This window comes from Octodon degus, unplaced genomic scaffold, assembly GCF_000260255.1.
Source record: "Octodon degus isolate 3935 unplaced genomic scaffold, OctDeg1.0 scaffold00081, whole genome shotgun sequence".
Taxonomy (NCBI): Eukaryota; Metazoa; Chordata; class Mammalia; order Rodentia; family Octodontidae; genus Octodon; species Octodon degus.
Genome location: NW_004524657.1, coordinates 9,009,175 through 9,015,408, shown reverse-complemented (window position 1 = coordinate 9,015,408; position 6,234 = coordinate 9,009,175). Strand labels below are relative to the sequence as shown.

The 6,234-nt window shown below is 40.6% G+C and overlaps 1 pseudogene; it reads left to right on the top strand.

Annotated features, from left to right (window-relative positions):
- The first annotated feature begins 1,025 nt into the window (after positions 1–1,025).
- The window catches only part of LOC101576916, a 20,171-nt pseudogene continuing 14,962 nt past the window's right edge, over positions 1,026–6,234 (top strand).

Here is a 6,234-nt window from a genome sequence, read left to right as displayed (position 1 = left end):
GGCTTTAATCTGTTTACTGCCTCTTAGCTGATATATAAGGCCATTTTTTAAAATTTATTTATTTATTTTTCAGAACCAGGGATTGAACTCAGACCCTTGTGCTTACCAGGCAGGTGCTTATTCTACTGAGCCATCTTCCCAGCCCCCGATAAGGCAAAATAAAATACTTTACAATCTCATTTAGTAGAGAGCATTGATAGCAGAGAGATGGAAGGATGCTCTCATCTGAGACAGGAAGGCTGAGATTTTATGGACTTTTGATAGGGGCAGTTTGAAGGCGGGTTCAGTGACACACAAGGAGTTGATTGGGAGCTCTTTTGTGTGCATGGGAAAGGCTTCTAGGACTGGGATGAGGAAGGAGGAAGTGGCGATTGGGAAGATAAGATACTGTTTTTAGGATTCAGCCATATTGAATCAGGACAATGGTAATTTAGCAGTTTGTACTGGGGCCAGAACCTATCACTAGATACACCTGGTATGGTGACCCATGCCTATAATCCAAGCACTTTTGAGATTGAGGCAGGGAGATCTCAAACTTGAGGCCAGCCTGGGCAAGTTAGTGAGACCCAGTCTCAAAAAATAAAAAGGACCTGGGAATATAACTCAGTGGTGCACTACCCTTAGGTTCAATCCTTATTACTGCAAAAATTAAAACAAAACCAGAACTAAGGGACTGGGGAGATAGTTCTGCAGTCTAAGCACCTGCCTGGCAAGTGCAAGGTCCTGAGTTCAATACCCAGTACTGCATGCCCTGCCAGCCCAGAACCAGGCATGATGATGCACGCCCATAATCCCAGTAGTGAGGGAGTCTGAGACAGGAGGATCACTAGGGTCCAACTGCGTAGCAAGACCCTGTATTGAAAGAAAAGTAAAAATTAAAACTTTTTTTAAAAATCTAATAACTTTCCATGTCTTCAAATGAAAAAATGAGTTCAAAAGGCTGCTTTAGCCAGGCATGGCAGTGCCAGCTACACTGGAGGCTGAGGTTGCAGGACCCCTTGATACAAGATGGGCTGCAATGTGCTATGCCCATCCTTGTCCGCACTAAGTTCAGCATGAATTTGGTGACTTCCTGGGCGCCAGAGACCACCACATTGCCTAAGGATTTGGGGAGCAGCACAGGTTGGGAACAGAGTAAGTCAAAACTCCCATGATAATCAAAAGGCTTGCTTTACACAAATTTTTTGCTAGTAGGTACAAACCAGCTATGGTCTGAGGTCCAAGTCCAGCTTATCTCCTGCTATTTATAGATGATACCTAATTGTTTCTTCTGTTTTTTAAAACTGGTTATACATATTAATGGATTTCATTTTGGCCAAGTCATACATGCACATAAATAGATTGATCATTTTCACCCCATTTGGGGGGGGGATTTAATGCATGTATTTTGTTCATACCCATTCTCTTATGACCTGCCCTTACATCCTCTCCCCTTATTTCCTTTTCTCTAATAATGGTCCCCCTTCTACTTGTTTGTCATCTTTTTTAGATTATACATCTTAGAACATGTGACATTTATCTTTCTAAATCTGGTCTATCTCACTGAACATGATGGTATCCACATCCATCTATTTTCCTGTGAATGATGGAATTCATATTTCTAATAACTGAGTAATACTCCATTGCATATACACACCACACTCTTTATACAATTATCTTTTTAGGGCACCTGGCTTCTTTCCTCATCTTGGCTATTGTGAATTGTGTCACAATAGATATGGGTATGCACATATCCCTATGATGGCTTTAATTGCTTTAGCATGCATTAAATGGTGGCTCTATTTTTAGTTTTAGTTTAGTTTTTTTTTTTCCCCTGAGGAAACTCTAATTAGTGGCAACACTAATTTACATTCCTTCCGTCACTGTAGAATGGCTAGCCCCCACACAATACCCACATCCTTACCAACACCTGTTGTTTTTTGTATTCTTTTTTTTTTTTTTTTTTGGTGGAACCAGGGATTGAACTCAGGCCCTTGTGCTTGCCAGGGAAGTACTCATTCCACTGAGCCATCTCCCTGGCCCCTGTTTTTTGTATTCTTGATAACTTTTCTGACTGGGGTGAGATGTCATTTCAGTGTAATTTTGATTTGCATTTCCTTAATGGCTAAAGATGTAGGACATTTTTTCATATTCTTATGTACCCTTTGTACTCCTTTGGTTAAATGTCTATACAAATCTTTTGGCTATTTATTAATTGGGTTGAAAAGTAGTTGGTAAAGATTTTCTCCCATTCTGTAGGCTGTCTCTTTACTGTTGTTTTCCTTTAGATAATTTCTTGTTTTTTTATTTTTTATTTTTTGTATTTTAGGGAAAGGTCTACAGGGTGTTCAGAGTCTCACTACTCGATCAGACTCATAGTGATCCTCCTGTTTACAGCCTCCTAAGAGCTGGGATTACAGGTGCATGCCACCACACCCAGTTTCCCAGTCTCAATTGTGGTCTCAGTGTGCCCCAGGGGCATGGCTGGCATGGCAGGCCTCGTGATTGAACCCCTGGCCCCAGGACCTGCTTGCAGACACTTTAATCCTCTGAGCTATTAGGCCATCCCTAGCTGCTTTCTTGTTGCTAGGGGAAAAGAAAAATACATGATATCTACAAGTTACATGAGAAAAGATTTATTTTACCTCACAATTTGTGGTTTCAGCTCATGGTCAGCTGATTCAGGGAAGCAAGGAAGAAGAGAAATAGTTCGTGGTGTGGCAGCAAGACTTCCTTCTTTTTTCCCTTTTTATTCTATCCAGGCTACAAGCCTGTTTGTTGGTGCCATCCACACCAAGGGTAGCTCGTGGCTCTTCCCTCCTCACTTAAATCCATACCCAGAACTATGCTAAACCAATTGGTGGGCTAACTCAGCAACACACTCCCATGATCCTGTCACCTCCCCAAAGCCCCACCTATGAACACATGAGGCTTTAGGGTATTATCTAGATATAAGCCATAACACCTTTGTAGGGCAGAAGCTTTTTCACTTGATGTCATCCCATTTGTTGATTCTACTTTCTGTGCTGACCACTACTCAGGAAGCCTTTGCTTCTTTTGTGTTTTCTTTTAGCAGGTCTCTGGTCCATTTTTCATTTATTTTTATAAAGTAAGAGGTAAGGCTCTATTTCCAATCTTCTACCAGGTAACCAGTATAATATCTCCAGCACCATTTATTAAAGAAGCTGCCTTAGCCATGCTGGCCTCACCCCCTAGGGCTCACTGAGACAGCAACTGAGACTGGGCTTGGTGGAGCACACTTGTAATCACTTTGTAGCCCAGGCTGATCTTGAACTTGCACCAATCCTCCTGCCTCAGGCTCCTGAGTGCTGGGATTATATATGTGTGCTACCATGTCTGGCAGGAGAAAAATTTTTATTTATGATGATCAAGAAGATAGAGGGGCAAGGGAGATGGCTCAGTGGAATAAGTGCTTGCCTGGCAAGCACGAGGGCCTGAGTTCAATCCTCAGTTCCACAAAAAAAAAAAAAAAAAAAAAAGATAACCAGCCCCTTCACATTTCTGACAAGCTCCATACATCACCTCTTATGGCTGAACCTGCTTTAGAAAGCAGTGCGTCTTCTGGCAAATCTGGAATGATTCAGTACTGGACTGGATCTCCTTATAAATATAAATTCCGAAAATATGTACACTGGGAATATAAAACCGATACAGATTTATATGAATTTGCCAAATGTAAATTTTATCCAATCAGCATATGTTTTTTACCTGATGGGAAGAAAACAGCTACTGTTGGTTCTGACAGAAAAGTAAAAATCTTTAGGGTTTTAATTGGAAAACTCATGAGAGGTTTTTTTTGTTGTTGCTGTTGTTTTTGTTTCTTTTCTTTTCTTTTTTTTTTTTTTTTTTTTTTTTTTTGGCAGAACCAGGGATTGAACTCAGGCCCTTGCACTTGCCAGGGAAGCACTTATTCCACTGAGCCATCTCCCCAGCCCCTGTTGTTTTTGGTTTTTTTCAGAACCAGGGATTGAACTCAGGACCTTTTTTTGCTTGCCAGGCAGAGTCTTTGATGAATCATTAAGTATGCCACTGAACTGCAGCAGATGAGACAACAGCCACCAGACATAGAATTGGGCTAAATGTCTATAAACGTGAGTTGGAGAATGTGGAGGCTATAAAATTAGTATCATTTCTTTTTTTGCTTTTTTTTTTAACATTTATTTATGTGTGTGGCCAGCTCAGCCCACCAGGGGGTGGGGCTGGCTGGCATGTGGTGCTGGGGGATTGAACCGCGGTCCCTGCGCTTTGCTAAGCTCGTTCTAAGTAGGTGCTGTAGACCACTAAGCCATCTCTCCAGCCGCCAATTAGTATCATTTCTGATAAAACTAGACACTTTGCAGTATATGGAACAATACTGGATATTAAAGTTATAAATGTTGGAGCTAGGGAGATAGCTCAGTAGAAAAAATGCTTGCCTGGCAAGTGCAAGGGCCTGAGTTCAATCCCCAATTCCACTGAAAAAAAAAAATAATAATAAAGTTATAAATGTTGAGACAAACTGTTATGTGCAGATCTTATGCAAGCGGGGGCCTGCCCCTTGGCTCAGTTCTTTAAGTGCCTGTTTCAACAAAGCAGTCAGGCTCAGGTTGCTATGGTTCATTCCTCAGATCTTACTCAAGCAAGAAAATACATTATTAGAGTGATGTGACTGGCTCTGTTTCAAGGAATAACATAACAAAAACCCTGCTGAAACTATTATAGAGATGAAAGCCTCTGAAAATCCTATTTTTCAGAATATTCAGGCTGACCCAACAAGAGCCTGTCATCTTTCAAAAAGAACAGATCTTTATATGCCTACCAAAAGGGAACCAAAAGACACAAAAATTACATATTCTAACCAAGGTGTTTTTAATGAGAAACCTTGAAAGTAGTAGTCATGGCAGCAGCTCCAGATGAAGGATCTAAGTGAGTTTCAGATAGTGCCATTATCCACACAAGCATGAGAGACATTCAGATCAAACTTTTTCCCACTGAGTGCCCTAAAACAGTGGAAAAATTCTGCATTCACAGTAGAATTTTGTAATGGGCATACATTTCACTGTATAGTTAAGGCTTCATGATTCAGATAAGTGATCCAACAGCTACTGCTATGAGAGGAGAAAGTATATAGAGGTCAATTTAAAGATGAATTTCATTCAACATTAAGACATGATAAACCATACACCTTCAGCATGTCCAAGACTGAATCAAATACTAATGAATCAGTTTCTTATAACAATGATACCAACTCCTTAGCTTGATAATAAGTGTCCAGTATGTGGAAAGTGACTAAAGAAATGGAGGTTGGAGGTCTGGGAGATGGCTCAGTAGAATAAGCACTTGCCTTATTCATGCCAGCCAGCCCCGCCCCCTGGTGGGCTGAGCTGGCCACACACACACATGTAAATAAATAAATAAAATTTAAAAAAAAAAGAAAGAAAGAAATGGAGGCTGTACGGAGGATCTTCGGTGTCAAAGTCAGTCCCCAAACAAACCTTATGAGGATGTAGCACTATATATGTCACTGTTAAGTTTTATGGGTCAACTCTGCATAGGAACCAGATCAGCCAGATAGAAATTTGAATAGAGCCTTTTATTTACTGAGCTCAAGTCCATCAGCCACTTCTCTTGCAGGAGAATGCTGATCGGCCCCGAACGTAGGTAGCAAGGGGGTATTTATAACAGAAATCACATTCCAGTTTGGTAAGCAAACTTGTTATCTAGTACAGAACAACAGAAACTGCATTCATTTGACACAGCTGCAAACTGTTTATAACTAAAAGGTCTTTTACAGCTTAGTGATAAGTGTATATTTTTATAAGATACATCTTAAGCTGACTAAGTTATAGGAGATGGTTGGGGAGAGAGTTTGTGTTAGCTTGCTGCCTTGACAAGAAACAGTTATTTATTGTTGAACAGCCTTGAGCCGAAAGGGAGAACACATTTCTTAGAGCAGATAGCAGGAAGCACAAGGGGTTTTTATAATTTTTCACAGTTAAGGCACAAAACTCTATTAACCCTTTACATTAAGTAGAAAAAGATATTTCAAAATGAGCACTTGCCTGGTAAGCGCAGGGTCCTGAGTTCAATTCCTGGTACCACCAAAAAAAAAAAAAAAAAAAAAAAAATCAACAGCACCAGGGATTTAGCTCAACAGCACAGCATCTGCCTGGCAAGTGTGAGGTTGTGAGTTCCATTTCCAATATTTATTTATTTATGTGTGTGTGTGTGTGTGTGTGCCCAGCTCAGCCCACC